At 40.4% G+C, this 22,552-nt stretch overlaps 1 long non-coding RNA gene across 5 annotated transcripts; it reads left to right on the top strand.

Moving 5' to 3' along the window:
- Positions 1-404: 404 nt before the first annotated feature.
- On the top strand, positions 405-4,171 carry LOC127343909 (uncharacterized). Of its 5 annotated transcripts, XR_007877615.2 has the most exons (5): positions 405-1,260; positions 1,362-2,134; positions 2,219-2,311; positions 2,409-2,689; positions 2,802-4,171. It is a non-coding gene; the product is annotated as an uncharacterized lncRNA (long non-coding RNA). The 5 variants fall into 5 exon arrangements; XR_007877614.2 differs by having other exon boundaries at positions 2,219-2,689; XR_007877613.2 differs by having other exon boundaries at positions 1,362-1,473; positions 1,567-2,689.
- The last annotated feature ends 18,381 nt before the right edge of the window (positions 4,172-22,552 follow it).

Consider the following 22,552-nt stretch of genomic DNA (forward strand, 5'->3'; position numbering starts at 1 on the left):
AACAAAGCCACGAACGGCGAGAACGAAACAAAGGACGCTTTGCGTGTCTTATCATTCTAACCTTTAAGCGCAGCAACACAATAATGCGGACATAAACAAACATCGGTATCTTGATCATATCTCCTAGCTAGTAGCCAACATTATGAAAATGCCGTCCTAATATCCAGTGAATTATTATACCCTATATAAAAGCTGGTTGTTTTAAGATGCTCTGATTGCTCCATGCACTGTTCATTGCCTATTTATCCAATCTTTACTCCTATCGTTACCTGACACGTAGCTGTTTTTTTTTCTTCCATGTTTTTCTCCGTGAGTAGTTTTGCCTCTCCTTTTTTCATGGGCGAATGGGCAACCGGTTACCGGCTGAGGTCTTTACTTCCTATCGATGCGTGGCTCTCCCAGTTTCGTTCAATCGGTGGTCAAAGCGGCCGTAACCGTCGAACACTCCAGAAACTCCACGATTCATTCCTCCCAATCGCCTCCGTCCCAATCTTCTCCTCTAAGCCTGGCGTCCTCCTCTCTCTCCCTGACCGATCTACCGAGGCAACCATGCCGCCTTTCTCTCCTTTCAGAAGAAGCCATCACAGCACCCTTCTCTCCCTCCCGATGCGGCGGGCGGCCCGGAGGAGTTCGACCCTGCCATCTCCTTCCCAGGGCAGCTGATGGCATCGACGCGCTCCTCTTCCTCCAAAGGAAGTGCGGCTATGGGAGGAGCCGACGGGAGGAATTAGGCGCGCCCATCTCCTTCTCATGGAGGCTAATGGTATTGAGGACATCGAAACCCTCCTCTCCTTCTTGAGGCAACCATTAGAGCCATCTTCTCCTTTCCGAGTTGCTAAGGAAAGTGGGCGAGTTGTGTCTGTGTCTTATCCGGCTCCTCAACGCCGCGGGACGTCGGTGGACGTACGTGCCACTTCGACCTCATGGCTGTAAGCGCCATGACTGGTGGTGGATGCTAGTCGCGTCGCAAGGGACATTCCCGATCTGGGCCAAGACGGTCCTCCGAACATCCCTGCCGCTGGACACCGGCTTGCCATGTCGCCTCATGACTGTAAGCGCCATGACTGGTGGTGGATGCCAGTCGCGTCGCAAGGGCCAGGCCCGATCTGGACCAAGATGGTCCTCTGAACATCCCCTGCCGCTGGACCCCGGGTTGCCATGTTGCCGCTCACCCGGTTTTCCGTGTCCAAGTTCCTCAATGTCTCAGACTGCTAGCGTCTCCTGCAACTGTTGCAGCCACGACGAGATAACCACCATCAGGTAAGCATGTGCACCTAACTATGAAATTAGTCAAACATGCACCTGTAAATATCCATGCTTCTATTCCTGAAGTTTTTTCTGTGTCTCTTTTTTGTATGTAGATCAATGAGGAGGGCATGAGCATTTCTAAGTTGCTTACAATGGTTGACGTTGGGATGAGTACCAGGAGTATGTTACCATTGCCTGCTATTGTGTTGGACTGAAAATGTTCTGGTAGCTACTTTTCAGAAAAAGTAGTGAAAATGATACATTTGCTTTAAATTGGTAACGGTTAATGAAAGTTCATTGTTTGATTACATCAACCAGAAGACCGTATCCCAAGTGATGGAAGTTATTGAGACTTCGCAGAGCTAAGACAATGGTTGATGTTGTCAATCAGGTTATATAGTCATATGTTTTCGTATTTCTACCACTATCATGTCAAGTTATCCAGTCCTTGATATCATCATGCCTTTATATAAATTTGATGATCACCAACTGCATCCAGTTGTACAGATCAATTTCAATTCATGGCAATGGTAATATTTAAAAGTGTATATGTTGCCATAATTCAGAAAGTAAACTCTATCCAACCAGCTCACGAATCCTATATTGCTCCTTGGTCTTTACTACACACTAGATCGTATTAATTAAAAAAGATTCTAATTCGTACTGAGTAAATGATAAAATATGTGGAAATTAAAAGCTAATGAGTAGCGAAGGGAACCTAACTTTTATCAACAATAATATATGTTTGCATTTGCTTCTTTTTCAAGGATGTTTCTTGGTTGTTGTATGGAAGCGATGGTAGTAAAAGTGAGTTCCCTTGGGTTGCAATGTTGGCTCATCCCCTAGGCTCTAGAATGAGTACACAGATTTACGTCAAACTTTACCAGTATGTACTGCTTACGATGCAATATGCATTTCGTTTCCCATCTATTTGCATTGTCGTAGAGATTGTTATAATGTGGTCTTGCAGATGTCGGGTCGATGGGCGCATGGAAGACTACAGAAAGGCAAGGCAGTAGCTGACCATCTCCTCCAGCTGGTTGTGCAGCTATTGCAGCTGCAAGTATAAACTATGAATCTACTCAATTTCCAATTTTGCCTCAATTCAGCATCTATTTTTAGGATAATCAAGCTAACGATTGTATGCACATCAATGGAAGTCTGAAGCAGATCAGATAGCATTAATTGTCAATTAAGCTTTCGAGTGGACGCACTATAGGGGAGCTTCCAAGCCTTCCGTTCAAGGATCAGACGTCGAGAATCAATATGCAGTTTCCATATATATTTTCCGTCGTGTACTAATGTCGCGTCACGTATCGCACAGACTGACAGTGTGCGACAAGCCATGCTACAGAGGAAGAGAAAGGGAATTGTTCATAATCTTTTCTTTGCCTTCTTGCAGCATTCGGGCAACTTCACCGTGCCACAAGAACTTCTGATGGTATTCACCTCATCCACTTCACTGTCTAGATTTGTTTAGAGTACTTCTGCAATCCTGAGGCTTTTCATATGCTTGCTCACTGATTTTACTGAATATTTGTTTTGCATGTAAGTACTGAAGTTCGAACCAAACTAGAGAGAAGAGGAACGGTGTGCAAGGTCAAGATGAGGTCAATTCTAGGGTGAAGCTAGCTGATGAAGCTGTGGCCAAGGATTTGTTTTCTGTTTGCTCACAGTAGATGAGTTCCTCTTACTCCTTGGATTCATTTGCTTATGATGTGCGCACCTAGGCTAAGATATGTTGTGCACATCAGCTTTTGATGCGATGTTATTTGTTAGGTTCACCTACAAGTCTGAATCTACTAATTATTTTAAACTTAATAACTTGGACAAGAAAGTTTATCTACTATAGATTCGGTAAACTAACCATTATTTGTATTATTGTACAAGTGCAAATTAGTGTCGTAGGTACCAAGGTTAGTTTATCAGACCAGGCTCTTTTCTTTGCAGCATGGTATAATTTTACCACAATGCCGCATATGTATTACATCTCAGAAGTGAATTAGTTTATATCTCATTCAGATTTATAAACTTTTAAGGCACCACTAGCCTTTCTATGACCTTTGTGAAGCCCCAAATGAGCAAGTATTGTATTTAGTACATATATGAGTCGACTCTCATATTACCACTTTGTTATTCAGATCTAATTTAGAGATCATGGGTTCTTTCCCATGCTTAAATGTTTAGATTATATAAGGGTAGACAAGTGGCATTATTATTTGGTCCAGAGGTTTTCTGACATCTCTAATAGAAGAACGGAAATGATGGCAGTGATGAGGTAGAGAATGTGCAAAGTAATACTATTTCGTAAGCTTATACTTACCCTTAAACTTCATTTAGAAAATATTTATGCCCACTCTCCTGTATTTTCTGTTCTTCCGAGGTAACTTGATTATTAGTTCGAATCATAGTGTTGGGCAAATGGATAAGTATGTTTTCAAATTTGGTGGTAAGTGGGAATTCCATCATTTTATAGAACTTATCCTCTTCAGTTACTGCCATGGTGACCTCTTAGATTCTAATCGCCTCTCTTATTTCTTTTAAAAATGCACAGGTTCAGAATTGACCATACAAGGTCATATTCAGTGATACATCTAAAGAAAAGACAGTTCATGTTGATGGTTTCTCGGTTCGAAGGCTATGTGCAGAAGCTTAAGACCTCAAGTCGTTTAATTGATATGGCCAGTGCTTAGTTTTGTTGTATGTTTTTAGGCAGTGCAAAAAGCACGCAGCCACTCTTTTATTTTCTATGCATTTTCGTGTGATGACCTGTAATCGATTTCTTCACTGTCTGCCTATCTACGGTACCCAAATATATGAAATTATGCTTTTATGTTCACTCTTTTTTATGCTGATTATCATTGTTGTCGAGAGCATGCAGAAACGCACGGCACCGGTAGGGTTCAGTTCAGTAAATCTGCACCTCGCAGTTGTGACCTCTCAAGTTTGAACCAACCTACTGGACCTAAAGCAGCTAAATCAAACAAAGCTTACAAATTCAGTAGGAAACCTTCGACAGGAGGAGTACCGACAAAACAAACTGCTGACGTACTAATCGAGCTCACAAGTTTAAAGCTGTTTCATCTACGCTTTCTGTTGTTCCTTCAATTTTTGGTAACCAAACGTGGTGTTGTGGACTAATTTCACTGAAGTGAGCAAATTAACGATTTGTTTTTCCTTTGGTTTTTAGTTACCATCCGTGGTGATATCGAGTAAATTTTTTTTTTGAGGAACGATATCGAGTAAATTCACCACGCTGAGCAAACAAATGGCGCGTCTCAAGAAATTGACCACACTAGAGGTTGTAACTTTGGTTCTGATGTACTAAGTAAGTAGTTACAACAAAAATAGCAGCACTGGAAAGACAAGGGGAAGATACCATACCTACCGCTGCTGTGTCATGCTTCAGCTAGCTCACCGGTCGCTCTGCAGCGGGCAAGAAGGAAAACCGCCCTCCCCCCAGCTGGAGAAGGAGCACACGCTGTTGGCGTTGGCACCCCCACGGCAGAGCGCCCCGGAGCTGCGTACAGTCAGGATCCGCCGTCACACCCCCAGCCACAGCAGCCACGACCTTGAAGAAGAAACGACCGGAGAGCATGCCGCCCACGGAACTGATGACCGGACACTCTCACGGTGACCGTCCCCGTTCCCCATCCTGTCCACAGTGTTTTCGCCATTTTCCCCTTCTGTGGTTCTACTTCAGTCCCTATCTCAACATTAGGTGACCCGCACATTTGTGGGCGGTGGGCCGCATTCTCTACGCATCCATGCTATCACTGCGACAGCAGACTCAGACGGCCACGCCACCGTGGGTCGGATCTTAGAGAAGAGAAAGGGAATAAGGATAGAACGGCAGCTAGAGTTAGGGACTGTGACAAGAAGTGATGGCTGGTTGTAGGCTGTAGAAGCACTTGCCACAGACAAGTTCGTGTGTTCAAGTCCAAAAAAAAAAAACAAGTTCGTGTGGTGTGTTACGGACTCACGGGATTCACAGTGTGTGCATAACACGTGTAGGTGATATAGAGTGAACAATAAACATGTACAATTGTGTTAACTCTATTTTTATATCCCCATCACACTCAAGTAATACAATAAACATAGTTGAAAATAAAATTAGCCATGTTAAAAATTCATCTTTGTTTTGAGTATTCTATTAGCGTTACCTGTTTATTAAACTTTCTAAAATATTGATTTATCCTTATTATAGAGGAAAAAATGTTCCTTTATAGATTAAATACATTTAATTCTTCTTCCAGCCTAATAGCTTAAAATTCGAATATGCTAAAAAAACACAGCTATTTGGAAAGAAAATTACCAAGATTGTTATAGTAGAAATTGACATTCCTATTTGTAGGTCATTTAACTGAAGAATTATTCATTGGTGTTACGAAAGAAAATGCTTAAGTGCAATATTCAATTGTACAAATCGATTTACTTTACTCCATGTTCTGGTTTATTTTGAATACCATATGCTCATGTGTTCAAGTCCAAAGAAATAACTACACAACAGATCACATAAAATTGATGTGTATTCTATCATTTACTTAGTTCACAAGTTTGAGAGGACAATACGTGTAGTGGGCTACATAATTAACCTTTAGATAATATCTTCTGTTCTTGATCCGCCAAGCTCAACTTTCAAATTCTCAAGTTAAAATTATAGATATATTATGTTTATCGCATTCAAACACTTTTGTCATGCATGTGGTAGCATGTACAACTGCTATAAATTTTTCATATCATTTCTAAGGGCATGTATAATATTTCAAAAATATTTGCAGCTTATAATATACATCCAAACTAAAATTTGTGCCTTTTCAAGAATTCGTAAAAAAGGTAATACCACGGGCGCGGCGTGCCGCCGCGCCAATGCCTCCTAGTATTAATTACAGACTTTGACCAATCTTGTGCTGGCTAGCGAGCTAGCTAGCTTAATCCACAATCCTCACCAAACCTTGTTAGAAAGGAATAATACTATGGCCATCCCTATATATTTTTTGTTATAAAACTTGATCCATCAATTTGATCGATAACACTGTATATGATTCATGATGGGAAATTCAATTCGGCTACCGGGTGTATATCTCCCTCCACCCAAAAAAATATTTCTAATTGTCAAACAAGTTCAACAAAAAAATCGCATGTAAATCTTGACAATCTATGTGCGTTCGTACAGTTTTGCGAAAAAATGATAATTTTTTTTGTCGATGTAAAAAAAGATAAAACATGTCTTACAAAAGCCTTATTTTTAGCACCAAATTTTATCTTTTTACACAGCCCAAACGACAAAATATCACTCCCATTCATGACCCATAAAATTATACCAGCGCGAAAAAAAAAGTGAGTACAAATTCAGTGATATATATCTTGTGGAATAAAATCTACATTATGTTTGTCAAAGTGAGGATCAAAGTTAAATCTCTAAAATGTGTGAGACAGTGAGTGTGATATATATGTACAAAAGGAGGGATTACATGCTGTCATTCGATCATGTGTACCATCATTAGACAGCTTACTAGCTTGCTAGATCATGCGCCATATATTTCGGCCGGGACGGATGGTAGCCATTCAAAACATTCCCCTTAAATTTCTATCATCTAGTTATGTACCCTAATTTCCACCTTGATTTTCTTGTTGGGCCTACTTCTGCCATTTGCGTGCATCAAGATAGCTATATCTATGCATCAAGTTTTACACAGCCGTGTAAGATGCACTCATGCATGATGCATCTTCTATAATGCTGCTGTCGAGTTGGCGGATCAATGTAGGCCACTAGTGACCCATCTTGCGTCGATAATACTTGTATTATTTTTGGCCGACCTTAGGTACAAACTACAAAGCGTGCAGCGTGTGGATGTTATTGGAGTCGTTAATTAATGTTAGGTAGTTTGATTCTATATACTGAGGAGTACGTTGGCGTCTTGGCGAATGCTCCTCATGCATGCAATGTTTGTACGTTTTTTTTTTATAGTAATGCACTTTATTGATCAAATCTATATCTATATCTATATCTATACCTACTAATAAAGGAAGGAAGGTTTCTCCCCAAAAATTTCGTCCGTTTTGAAATTATCCTTAGTTCTAAACGAAATTTACATACACTGCCACCGCCTAAATGAAAACGGTTCGTTCGTTGTCCGATAAATCCAGCTTCTTAGGCTCTGAACTCTGCGCTCACACCTGGGCCATGTGGCTCCATTGGTGGGCTGGTTCCCGCAAGCCCCACGAGTGGGCTTCTAGAATGAGCGAAACAACATGTAAAATCGTTCTTGTGAAGTACGCTTGATATTTTTTATCTAAAATGATCCCACCTCGCTAAGTTAAACCGAGTTTAGCCGATTTATATAGCTAAGTTTTCTGAAATCAGCCAGCCTCCTCCAAGAGCAACAAGCCGCAACATCATTGTTTGGTCCAAGATATATATTAAATGTACTAACTTTTGTAGCGATCAGGCAAAAAGCATTTTGCGAGGCGGTTAACAAAAAATGGTAAGTAAAATTAACAGTTTCGTTATTAATTATATAATTCCGAGCTCATGTCATACGACTCAATTCCACTATTTTATTTTGCAATTTATTATTGTTTTCAGACTACAAATTAATCTCCGGCCAATAGGTCATGTATGCCCTTCTTGGAAAAAGCCGATGTGTTTGGTACGTGCATCTACTATATTCTTGCCTGTTATGTATTCATGAAGAAGTAAATACAATGTGCACACTTAAAACCACTAGCACCAGAAAAAACACAATATTTATATGTAATGTGTCGACTTAACCTGTGATATACACAGGAATGATCTTTGCTTTTGCGAGTTGTCCTACTATTAGTAATAACATTTCTTTAGATATGTTCAAAACTGCATTCCACAATGTATTCACAAAATTGAAAACCAAGTTAGATAGGTGTTGGCCACAAGAATGGGATTTCTTTAAATCACTATTATTTTACACCAAAATTCTAAGTGCGATCAGTAATTATTAAATACAAAAGGTATAATCTTTTGTTGGGGATAGGGATGAAAAGTAAGTTTTCGCATAAAAGGTCGAGCGAAACTACTTGGTTACGGTACATTGTGGCCCGCACCACCATGGCCACGGGATTTGGCTGCGGTGCTAGGAGAAGAAGTGGGAGAGCAGGAATAGGTCAGAGAGCTGACCCTGGAGATGTTGGTGGCTTTGGTGGAGAAGGAGGTCTCAAGGCGATGAATTCAACATCGATGTGCTCAGTCAAAGGTAAAGAAGTGGAAATATACCCTATATAAAAGTTACACAACTTAGCGATCCCAGAGTATGTTGAGCACTGTAGATGGGCAATTTATCCTGTCTTTCCACCATCCGTTGTGTGACACGTTGATTCTCCTTTTTTTTCCTCCTTGATTCACTCGGTTAGTATTTTTTGTTTCCTTTTTTTTGCATGGTGGGCAACCGGTTACCGGTTTCAACACTTTTTCTCCTTTATTTTCTCGGGTTGCTTCCGGTGATTGAGTTTCTCATACTACCTTGGTCAAAGCGGTGCTGCTGCTGGCCCCACCTCTACCGCATGAGCCCTCACGATGTGTGGAAAACCCGAGGAATAAACGACCCAAACCAATCACGCCTCTTTTTTCCCTCTTCCTCCCATCGCGGTTGGCCGATCCCAGCCTTCTCCCTCACATGTTGCTGCGGCGGATCTGTGGTGAGCCGGACCATGGCATCCGCGAGCGTGGGCTGCAGCTTGCGGCAACGGTTGGAGGCGAAGGAAGAGGAATACGCCGCAAACTGGGTGAGGACATGGGATCCGAACGGTGGTGGCGACTCCCGCCCCCATTGCTATGGCCAGCTCGGATTGCTGCAGCAGCCAGGGCATGGTCTCGCCATCGAACTTGTGCCCTAGCTGTGTCCATGCCTCCGTGGAATCCACTGGCGCAACGTCCTGGGACTGGGATGCGAGATCCTGCTCCAGTTCGCTTTCCGCCTCCGCGACATCGTCGAAGCCAACATGCGGATAGCGGGGCATGGCGGGCCATCTCCCCTTTCCAACCTGGATGGCGGCACAAAGGAGGACCTCGGTGCCGTCTTCTTCATCCCGAGGAGGCGCAATATGGGAGGAGCTGACGCCGTCTGTTTCCCTCTTCCGGATGCACCCCCACGTGATGCATCACCGCTCCTGTGGTGAGCCTTCTCAGTCTCTTGGTGAGCCTTTTCTCTGTACATCTCAATCTCTCCTGATCAAACGACACAAGAGAGGGTCCATGGTTGCAGGGGAGTTCTCATTTGGATTTTGTTTTGTTTCCGATTAGCTGATCTGGCCACAAGAGTGAAGGAGATATGCCCAAGAGGCAATAATAAAAGTGGTTATTATATATCTTTATGTTTATGATAAATGTTTATATATCATGCTATAATTGTATTAACCGAAACATTAGTACATGTGTGATATGTAGACAACAAAGAGTCCCTAGTATGCCTCTTAACTAGCTTGTTGATTAATGGATGATTAGTTTCATAATCATGAACATTGGATGTTATTAATAACAAGGTTATATCATTATATGAATGATGTAATGGACACACCCAATTAAGCGTAGCATAAGATCTCGTCATTAAGTTATTTGCTATAAGCTTTCGATACATAGTTACCTAGTCCTTATGACCATGAGATCATGTAAATCACTTATACCGGAAAGGTACTTTGATTACATCAAACGCCACTGCGTAAATGGGTGGTTATAAAGGTGGGATTAAGTATCCGGAAAGTATGAGTTGAGGCATATGGATCAACAGTGGGATTTGTCCATCCCGATGACGGATAGATATACTCTGGGCCCTCTCGGTGGAATGTCGTCTAATGTCTTGCAAGCATATGAATAAGTTCATAAGAGACCACATACCACGGTACGAGTAAAGAGTACTTGTCAGGAGACGAGGTAGAACAAGGTATAGAGTGATACCGATGATCAAACCTCGGACAAGTAAAATATCGCGTGACAAAGGGAATTGGTATCGTATGTGAATGGTTCATTCGATCACTGAAGTCATCGTTGAATATGTGGGAGCCATTATGGATCTCCAGATCCCGCTATTGGTTATTGGTCGGAGTGAGTACTCAACCATGTCCGCATAGTTCACGAACCGTAGGGTGACACACTTAAAGTTGGATGTTGAAATGGTAGAACTTGAATATGGAATGGAGTTCGAATATTTGTTCGGAGTCCCGGATGAGATCCCGGACATCACGAGGAGTTCCGGAATGGTCCGGAGAATAAGATTCATATATAGGAAGTCATATTCCAAGTTTGGAAATGATCCGGTGCATTTATGGCAGGTTCTAGAAGGTTCTAGAAAAGTCCGGAAGAAACGCACTATGGAAGGTGGAATCCCGAAAGGACTCCACAAGCTTGACCAGCCAAACCCTAAAGGAGGAGTCCCAGGTGGGCTCCACCTAGAGGTGGCCGGCCACCCCACCTCAAGGAAAGGTGGGAGTCCCACCTTGAGTGGGACTCCCTCCTTGAGTAGGTTTCCCACATATGGGAGGTTTTAGTGTTGAGGTCTTATTCGAAGACTTGGACTAGACCTCTTGGGGCTTCCACCTATATAATGAGGAGGAGATGGAGGGGGCAGCCACTCTTTGGCTCAGCCTTGGCCGCACCCCTTAGAGGGCCGGCGCCCAAACCCCCTCTCTCCCCAAACCCTAGCGGTCTCTCCTCCACCACATCCCGCACGCTTAAGCGAAGCTCCGCCGGATTTCTCCACCGCCACCGACACCACGCCGTCGTGCTGTCGGATTCAAGAGGAGCTACTACTTCCGCTGCCCACTGGAACGGGGAGGTGGACGTCGTCTTCATCAACAACCGAACGTGTGACCGAGTACGGAGGTGCTGCCCGTTCGTGGCGCCGGAAGCGATCGTGATCAAGATCTTCTACGCGCTTTTGCAAGCGGCAAGTGATCGTCTACCGCAGCAATAAGAGCCTACTCTTATAGGCTTTGGAATCTCTTCAAGGGTTAGTCTTGATCATCCCCTCGTTGCTACCGTCTTCTAGATTGCATCTTGGCTTGGATTGCGTGTTCGCGATAGGAAAATTTTTGTTTTCTATGCAACGTTATCCTACAGTGGTATCAGAGCCGTGTCTATGCATAGATGGTTGCACGAGTAGAACACAATGGTTTTGTGGGCGTTGATGCTCTTGTTATCTTTAGTTTGAGTACTTTGCATCTTTGTGGCATAGTGGGATGAAGCGGCCCGGACTAACTTTACATGACCGCGTTCATGAGACTTGTTCCTCGTTCGACATGCAACTTGTATTGCATAAGAGGCTTTGCGGGTGTCTGTCTCTCCTACTATAGTGAAGATTCAATTTACTCTTCTATTGACAACATTAGTATCACCGTTGTGGTTCATGTTCGTAGGTAGATTAGATCTCTCTCGAAAACCCTAAACCACGTAAAATATGCAAACCAAATTAGAGACGTCTAACTTGTTTTTGCAGGGTTTGGTGATGTGATATGGCCATAATATGATGATGAATATGTATGAGATGATCATTATTGTATTGTGGCAACCGGCAGGAGCCTTATGGTTGTCTTTAAATTTCATGTTGAGTAGTATTTCAAAGTAGTTGTAATAGTTGCTACATGAGGTGAACAACCATGAAGACGGTGCCATGAACCTTGACGTTACGCCGACGATGATGGAGATCATGCCCAAAGATGATGGAGATCATGTCCGTGCTTTGGAGATGAAGATCAAAGGCACAAAGACAAAAGGGCCATATCATATCACATATAAACTGCATGTGATGTTAATCCTTTATGCATCTTATTTTGCTTAGATCGCGACGGTAGCATTATAAGATGATCCCTCACATTAATATCAAGATAATAAAGTGTTCTCCCCTCGTATGCACCGTTGTACAGTTCTGCCGTTTCAAGCATCTCGTGATGATCGGATGTGATAGACTCAACGTTCACATACAACGGGTGTAAGCCATGTTGCACACGCGGAATACTTGGGTTTGCTTGACGAGCCTAGCATGTACAGACATGGCCTCGGGACAACGGAAACCGAAAGGTTGAACACGAGTCATATGGATGATATGATCAACATGTTGATGTTCACCATTGAAGCTACATCATCTCACGTGATGATCGGTTTTGGTGTAGTGGATTTGGATCGTGTACCACTTAACAACTATGAGGGATGTTGTATTAAGTGGGAGTTCATTAGTAATTAGATTAGAACATGAACTAATTATCATAAACATAGTCTGGGTAGTATTTTGAATTAATTTTGTAGTATTGGCATCCGTTTTCTACTATGCGCTAGTCTTGTTATTGAGATAGAAATACTGTTAAAATCTGACAAGAAACTTTACGGATTGGTACCGTATTGTTAAAGAATCAAGAATTGATTAAGTCCTACTGCAAACTTTTAGTAAACCTCACATTGTTGATTCAAAGAGCTATGGTTTCAATTAGTAACTAAAGTTATCTTGTCTCTGTAAAACTTGAAGTTCAAATCTGTTTGAAAAGTAAGGAGCTGAAAATTTAGTTTTCATAAATAATCAAGGTATGAGATATATGTGATATCTAAGACCTTATTGCAAGATGATAGAATATAATTTGGTGAGACTACATAAACTCATAAGTTTTATGGGAATGTATGAAGGTTGAAGACGCCAGGCGTCACAATCCTCCAACTATTGGGGCACTAACGATATTCGCATATCCATGAATTTATCATCCTTAGTATGCACCGTTGCTAAGACTCGTCGTATCGAAGCATCACGTGATGATCGGGTGTGATAGATTCTACGTGTGCATACAACGGGTGCAAGCCAGATTTGCACATGCGAATACCAAGGTTAAAACTTTACGAGCCTAGCATGTACAGACATGGTCTCGGAAAGTCGTCATGATATAATGGATAAAATTATGAGTGAAATTGTTCATCATATTACAAAGTTACTAATAGTGAAATCTGAAACACTTGTCATATGATGATCAACTTAAAGTAAGAACCTCAAGGTTATTGGTATTTGACCAACAAACCTAGAAAGTGTTTTTCTGAATAATGAGAAAAGCTAAAAGAGAAACTGCAAAAGATATTTTGGCAAAAAGAAAAGAAAAGACTAGAAAGTCTAGCTCAGGTGTATATAAATGATATACATGTTATGGTTGTATTCCTAATTAAGTCACACTATGAAATTCTTGGGTATTAGTACTATATTGGTTGGTATGAAGTGTCATACAAAACAACGCAATACAAGAATACAATGGCCTAAGTGACTGACAAGGAATATGATAGAAATGCACGTCTGGAACAAAAATAAAGTGTTATTATGTTCATCGTTGGCATTCTATCTAGCCTTTAGAATTTATAATAAAGAACTTAATAAATGTTATTTTGCTCTGGTCAAATGAAAACAATGAGTTGTTCAAATTATGACATTACTCCATGTAAGATGGATAAGTTATTATAAATCTTAATGGTGAAACACACATACATAACACTGACGCTAAAATGCCATAAGGCAAATGATTTGAATTCCACTTATTTGTGGAACCGCCATTTAGGTCATGTTAGAAAGGAACGCATGAAGGAACTCCATGCAAATGGATTTTTGGAGTCATTTGATTTTTTGAATCATTTGGCGCTTGCAAATCTTTTCTAAAGAGAATGATTAAAAATACCGTTCATAGGCCAAGAGTTGAACGGGCAACTAACTTAGTGGAAAAATACATGATGATGTATGTGGTTCACTAGACATAGTTGTGTGCGGGAGATTCTTCTACTTCATGAAAACTTTCAACAATGAATTGAGTATATGTGGATATATTCAATAAGGAAGAAGTTTGAAACATTTGAATGGATTCAAATAAATTTCAGCATGAAGTGGAAATCATCGTAATAGAAAAGTCAAATATCTATGATTGGATCATAGTGGAAATATTTGAATTACTAGTTTTAGCGAACATCTAAGAGAGTTATGAAATTGTTCTACAACTCACGTTTCTTGGAGTATCATAGTGATGATGAAGTATCCAAAAGACGTATCCAAACCTTGTTGGATCAATGATGAGATAAAATATTGATGCCATTATATTTTGTGGATTATGCTTTAGTGACTACCGCTTTTACACTTAATAGAGCATCATCATGATCCGTTGAAATGACACCATACGAGTTATGGTATGGGTATGAATCCTAATAGTCTTTTCTTAAAATTTTGGTATGCATAGCATAAGTAAATAAGTTTACAACCAAAATCGGATGAATGTCTTTGTTGGTTATCCCAGAGAATTGATTGGGAATTCTTCCCACTATGTAGACAAAGACAAAAGTGTTTGTCAATGTTTCTTATTTCCAAGAAATTGTTTCTAGCGAAGTATTTGAGTGGGAGGACAATAGAACTTGATAAGGTTTATGAACCTGAGCATAATGATTAGAGTAGCACAGCATCGGAATTGGTTTCGGAAGTGGCCACGACGATCATGGCTCCCATGACTACAAAGTGTTTTAGCCATGGAGATCGAAGTACATATTGGACCTTGTAGGTATGGTTTACTTTGTGATCAAATAAATGATTTGTGGACAAAGAATTGTTTTTGAAACAATGATAAACCAACTACAAACAAAGAAGTTATGATGGGCCCTAACTCCGTTAAAAATGGCTATACGCCATGAAATCCAAAATAGATGAATACTTTTTGAAAGTAAATGGATCTATAAAATTGATGGACTTGGATGGAATATCCATGAAGAAGCTCGACTTGTTGAAAAGTTTTTTTTACAACAAAGTTCAAAGAGTTGACTACGATAAGATTATATCTTCCGTAGCAATGCTTATAGTCTATGTGGATTATTCTAGTAATCACTACATACTTCTTTTATGAGATATGCTAGTAGGATGGCAAAATACACTACTTAACAGAAGTATGTATACAAGATACAACCAATTGTTTTGCTAGTCCATAGAATACTAGATAGGTATACGAATTTCAATTGGATGAAGTGAGTATTACGGAGATGGAATCTTCACCAGATGAAATAGTCAAAGAGTTTTTGATTTCATCAGAAATGATGAAGAGGCTTGCATTTGCAAGAAATTAAGTGGGAGCGCTGAGACATATTTATAATACTTTATGTAGATGACATATAGTTGGTTATAAATAATGTAATTATATACTTGATTAAAATGTTTCATTGAAAATTAACTTCAATGAAAGGATATGGACTAAAACATATTTAGTGTCAAGATCTATGAAGATAGATTGAAACACATAATAAGTTTAAGTCAAAGTACATAGAAAGGTTATTGAAATAAGTTCAATATAGAAATATTAAGAAAATGTTCTTGTCATGTGAAGGTTTAACAAGACTTGAGTGTATCTGACACTCGATGAGTAAAAACACATGAGTGATTTTAGATCACGAATAATATGTACAAAATCAGATATCTTGTGCTCTAAAATGTTATGAGCATATACCGGAATGATTCATAAGATGATCATGGGACGACAGTAAGAATATCCTTGAGTACTTTAGAAGAACTAAGGATATATATATATTTTTGTATGAAGAAATGACAAACAAATCGCTGTAAGGTGTTACACCGATATTGGTTTTGTCACATATAAAATATAATCTCAATCTCAAATTAGACTAAGTGTTGTTTAAAAGGTAGCACAATGAGCTAGAAGTTGTCTATGCTAGATTTAGAAGAGTTCTAAATATTGTGACGGAATCTACAAAAGAAGGCAGAATATGTCATTGTTTTGACAATGACAAAGGATGTTAAGTCAAGAAGTTCTTTGAGAGCTTGGTGTAGTTCCGACAGAGTCAGAACTTTAAAGCTATATTGTGTGTGACAATATTAGTGACATATTTCAGACCGCGGAATTAAGGTTCCACCAGAAGACCAAACATATTTAATGCCGACTCATTTGGAAATGGGTGATGCGTTGAGATGCAAATGAATTACAAAATACATACGTTTCTGAGCATGTCAGATCCGTTGACTAAAACCTCTCCCGTGAGCAAAACATGATAAAACACCAGAAGGCCAAGGTGTTATATCTTTACAAATGTAAACTAGATTATTGACTCTAGTGCAAGTAGGAGACTGAAGGAGATATGCCAAGAGGCAATAATAAAAGTGGTTATTATATATCTTTATGTTTATGATAAATGTTTATATATCATGCTATAATTGTATTAACCGAAACATTAGTACATGTGTGATATGTAGACAACAAAGAGTCCCTAGTATGCCTCTTAACTAGCTTGTTTATTAATGGATGATTAGTTTCATAATCATGAACATTGGATGTTATTAATAACAAGGTTATATCATTATATGAATGATGTAATGGACACACCCAATTAAGCGTAGCATAAGATCTCGTCATTAAGTTATTTGCTATAACCTTTCGATACATAGTTACCTAGTCCTTATGACCATGAGATCATGTAAATCACTTATACCGGAAAGGTACTTTGATTACATCAAACGCCACTGCGTAAATGGGTGGTTATAAAGGTGGGATTAAGTATCCGGAAAGTATGAGTTGAGGCATATGGATCAACAGTGGGATTTGTCCATCCCGATGATGGATAGATATACTCTGGGCCCTCTCGGTGGAATGTCGTCTTATGTCTTGCAAGCATATGAATAAGTTCATAAGAGACCACGTACCACGGTACGAGTAAAGAGTACTTGTCAGGAGACGAGGTAGAACAAGGTATAGAGTGATACCGATGATCAAACCTCGGACAAGTAAAATATCGCGTGACAAAGGGAATTGGTATCGTATGTGAATGGTTCATTCGATCACTGAAGTCATCGTTGAATATGTGGGAGCCATTATGGATCTCCAGATCCCGCTATTGGTTATTGGTCGGAGTGAGTACTCAACCATGTCCGCATAGTTCACGAACCGTAGGGTGACACACTTAAAGTTGGATGTCGAAATGGTAGAACTTGAATATGGAATGGAGTTCGAATATTTGTTCGGAGTCCTGGATGAGATACCGGACATCACGAGGAGTTTCAGAATGGTCCGGAGAATAAGATTCATATATAGGAAGTCATATTCCAAGTTTGGAAATGATCCGGTGCATTTATGGCAGGTTCTAGAAGGTTCTAGAAAAGTCCGAAAGAAACGCACTATGGAAGGTGGAGTCCCGAAAGGACTCCACAAGCTTGACCAGCCAAACCCTAAAGGAGGAGTCCCAGGTGGGCTCCACCTAGAGGTAGCCGGCCACCCCACCTCAAGGAAAGGTGGGAGTCCCACCTTGAGTGGGACTCCCTCCTTGAGTAGGTTTCCCACATATGGGAGGTTTTAGTGTTGGGGTCTTATTCGAAGACTTGGACTAGAACTCTTGGGGCTTCCACCTATATAATGAGGAGGAGAGGGAGGGGGCAGCCACTCTTTGGCTCAGCCTTGGCCGCACCCCTTAGAGGGCCGGCGCCCAAACCCCCTCTCTCCCCAAACCCTAGCGGTCTCTCTCCTCCACCACATCCCGCACGCTTAAGCGAAGCTCTGCCGGATTTCTCCACCGCCACCGACACCACGCCGTCGTGCTGTCGGATTCAAGAGGAGCTACTACTTCCGCTGCCCGCTGGAACGGGGAGGTGGACGTCGTCTTCATCAACAACCGAACGTGTGACCGAGTACGGAGGTGCTGCCCGTTCGTGGCGCCGGAAGCGATCGTGATCAAGATCTTCTACGCGCTTTTGCAAGCGGCAAGTGATCGTCTACCGCAGCAATAAGAGCCTACTCTTATAGGCTTTGGAATCTCTTCAAGGGTTAGTATTGATCATCCCCTCGTTGCTACCATCTTCTAGATTGCATCTTGGCTTGGATTGCGTGTTCGCGATAGGAAATTTTTTTTTTCTATGCAACGTTATCCTACAAAGAGCTCAGGAAGAACCACAAGAGTAAAAATATAGAGGTATTCATCTTCTCTAACTTAGTTTCTTGCAAACAATAGAATTTCATTGGTACACTGATTTTTCAGTTGCATAACACCGTTTTATACAATAAAGTGTAGATTTTCTCAAGAAAGAGCATGAACGCACCGTATCGAGTTATGTCCACTGTTTGCTGCTTCTGGAGTAGCAGCATATCATGTTCCTTTGGATATGTTTTTTGAGTTTGTTATTACCAAATAAACTATGAACTTGATGGATGTTTCTGTTATATTCTTTTGAACCAGTAAAGAAAGAGGATGCTAAGACTGTTCTACTAGGTCTGCTTTTCGTTTTGAGATGATTGCTTACTTGATTTTTTTATACATATATGTAGCTAAGTTAGATACTTCCAAATTTGTCTTTATACTTCCTATCACACCTCCATGTAAATGGTACATAAATACTCTTGAACTAAATAGAACTTGCTATGCAGGTATGGTCATTTTAATAGACCTTTATGTTTGCTATGATTGGTAATGGAGAATTAATGAAATTAGAATGCCCAGATATAGTCACATGCAGATCAAGTTTATAACTAGATGCTTCTATGTAATAGGCAAGCAAGTACATGCATTTTACATATCTCTTGATTACCAGAAGTAGCTTACCTTTTAAAAGGCGTCATGATGCAGGCCAAGTTTACAAATTGACAAGGGATTCTCAAACAGCCGTGAAATTTTCATGGAGCATGCATGGAGCCAATAATAAATTAGAACTTGGGGATACTATGAATTTCTACCCTCCTTTTAGGTAATAGAACATGCTATTTGATTTGGTTTTATTTCTGTATTTGTGGATGGGGCTACATTTTCCTCCTATTTTAGTCGGTACATTTCCTGATGAGACCACTCATTTAGAAAAACTTCTGGTTCCTTTGTTCGGTCGTGATGGCTCTGACATGCTCCTATGATTTTGATTCTTGAATACTTTATGTTTTTCTTCACCCACTTATCTAGCAGAACAAAGTAGCAAAGGTTCTCACTACTACCATGCAGTTCAATTGTATCTTCATCTACTGGTTTGGTGGAAACATGAAAGCAAGGGTTGGTAAGTAATTCTCAAATTTTAGGGGAAGATCATGCCTACATATAAAATCGCTGTACTACTCCCTCCGTCTCGAAAAGGATGTCATAGATTTTTCTAAATTCGGATGTATTTACACACTAAATATTTATCTAAATTCAATGTGTGAGCAAAATTATACTCTTTTGGTGCCACTTTGAATTGCTCTTAGGAAACTATTAGATGACATTTAGAATTGTTTTCTCATATTTCACTAACCACCTCCTCAATTGTTTTACTTGATATTTATTTGATTATGCTCTTAAGACAGTATTAGATGGAAGCCTATATGAGTATATGTACCAGGCTTTCAGAGATATTTATTTGATTATGTTGTTATATTAACTAATGTTCCCTCTCATTGTTCTTTTTTTTAGGGTTCACTCTCTACTGAAAGCATCAAGTTACATGTCCATTTCTTTAGATCTACATGTCCCTTTTTTCATTGGAGTTCTTGCTGCCTACAGAGTTTAGATGACTGACATGGAGGTGCAGGTATTGGCAGTACTGGATTTGTGCGTGTCAGTACTGGATAACGGGTGTTTTGCTTCTGCACTAATGCGTTCACCCTTCTATGCATTATTTAACTTCTTGATATCCTCCGGTTCAGAAAAAACAAGAGCTGATTGGTCAAGATCAATTGCAGGACCAGGATGATGCTCAAGCAGCTATATTCAGATATCTGCAAGTGACAGCTACATATGTTCCATGCTCAGGCTACCTACAAGAGTTGATGCACTTTCAGAAAACACTGTAGACAGTGGTGCAATTATATTACATGTACTTTTGATCAGTGGTTAGTTTCATGTTATCCTATGGTCAGTGGTTCCTTTTGAAAACACTACCTAGATAGTACTGCAGCTATACTGCATAAATTTTTCATCGGTAGTTGGCTCCATGTTATGCTATGGTCAGTTCTCTTGTGTATTTCGTGTTTTTCTGTATAATTGTAATGTAATCAGTATTTGCTGAGGACTGCCGATCGCCTCTTTCGTTTGTTGTGTTGCTTTTCACTATGATACCTGGATAAATATTACCAGCTCAATCAATCTGAAAGGAAAATTCAGAATATCACAGTTTTCCCTACAAGTTTATTTCTTTGTTCTTTTCAGTGTACAGGTGCTAATTAACATGCAGCTATAACAATTTAGTTATAAAGATTTGCTCCTGAAAGTGCATTGCAACATGAAAATGTTAACATGCTATCAAATTAGCAGTTGAGTTGTGTAGGTTCAGTTTCAGTTTTCGATCTCTTTACCCTTTCAGCATAAAAGTAATTTACTTTAAGAATATACAACTTTGTAGTAGATGCGCAAGTAATAGTAACATACCTGGCAATTGATGGATCCACTCCTATTTCTTCTCTCTTCCGTCTAGGAATTATCCTCATATAGGCTCGACCCGCCATTGTTTGCAGCATTTTCTCCATTATTCTCTTGCTGCTCAGCACCCCTCCGAGTCCCCAAATCCCTCACGCCTCCTACCTCTATTCTTGACCATAGCTCCCCTTAGGTGTCTTCTCCGACGACGAGCCGGAGCCGCAGCTCGCCTCCAGCGAGTCGGAGACGCAGGTCCCTTCCGAAGACGGCCCCGAGCCCCAGCTCCCCTCCAAGGATATGGCAAGGTTCATCCCAAATTCTTGACCTCTCCGGTCAGTCCTCCACCCAGACCAAGAACGAGGCAATCATCGGAGGTGTCCTTGCCCTTCCAGAGACAATCATTATCCTCTCCGGCATGGTGGCGGCAATGAATCTGCGTCGATTGGCAGCTCCGGCGGCCGAAATCGAGGAGCAGACTCGGCAGTAGCCTCACATGAGAGCAAGGATAAAGGGGAACTGAGGTGACTTTTTTCTACAAAAGTAGCATTCTTGCTCTGGGTGACTTTTTTCTACAAAAGTGAGGTGACCAATACTAGAAATACAGTATGTCGGAACCAGAAGTGCTGTGTGCGTGCGTGTGTGACCGTGAGATGCTGATGCCTGTCTACGGGTTAGCTTAGTGTGAGAAAGTGGAAAGGGTTGTGCTATCTATGTGCGTGAATGATTAGTGTAAATTAGATGTAGTATGTCTTTGAAATGTTGAAATTCAAAATTATAATTCAAGAAAAGAAAAACCACTCTAGAAATCTATTGCTACATTTATTTCCAGTATTTCTTGAATTCCTGTTAGTTAACAAACCTGAAGTAATTGTTTTGTGATGCCTACTAAATTTAAACTATGTGTATGTGTTTTAAACGTTAGAAATCGAAATTATAATTAAAGATAAGGTACCATAAATCACTCTAAAAAGTGTTAAATCCATTGATATATTACATCACGGAATTCTTGAATTTCTACTTACAAACCCCAAAAAAAAGGTTTTGTGATGGCACTAAATTCTGCAAAACAATTATACTACACACTTCTAATAAATGCAATTCTCTTGTGTGAAAATATGAATATTAATTAATTGTTTCTATGATGGCTATTGTATTTCCCTGTAAAGGTTTATTTAAGATTTCCTGATAAATATATCGTTTCCCTTGCATGAAAAATAAGAATGCTTATTTCAACCTAATTAGCATAGTTTGAGAAGCACATAATGAAATTCATAACAAAAATGAATATGTCTTATTGGCATGGATTTAACTAAAATATATGTTCATTTACGTCAGCAATAAATAATCAACAATAAAAAATGGATGTACTTCTTCCATATTTATTTCTTTTTCTATGACCATCAAACTTTTGCATAACGGTACGCGGAAACAAGCCCGACCCCTAGGTTCCCTTTGATGACCTGCAAGGCTCACCCTAGCTCTTGACTTTTCTGCTCCACCCTACACACAGAGCAGCAATAGCGCCAGCGTCAGACCTATGCTCACTCTTCTAGCACCAAAGAAGGACTATGTCATCATCCTCTCCTCCCATCCTCTCCTCCGATGAAGAGGATAACAATGTAGGCTAATGAAAGGCACACCAACCACCTCGCCTTACTACATTTCTCAATTTCTACGGTGTTACTCTTCCGATCCACTGCCCTGCAAATCACCAAGCATACAATGGAAAACTACTAACACTAATAGTGCCCGAAAAAGTGCTACCAACAACTCACACCGCCATTCTTTGTCGAAAATAAATTCACACCGACATTTAAAAAAACCCTAATAACTATATACTCTAACCATATATGCCAATAAATCAGTAGCACGGGCGCGGCGTGGCGCCGCCTATGCTTCCTAGTAAAGTCCTAACGCTCCTACCTGTCACGGACCGATGTTTACCGCTCTGTAGACCGTAGCGAAGCACGG

The sequence above is a fragment of the Lolium perenne genome, chromosome 3 (assembly GCF_019359855.2).
Source record: "Lolium perenne isolate Kyuss_39 chromosome 3, Kyuss_2.0, whole genome shotgun sequence".
Taxonomy (NCBI): domain Eukaryota; kingdom Viridiplantae; phylum Streptophyta; class Magnoliopsida; order Poales; family Poaceae; genus Lolium; species Lolium perenne.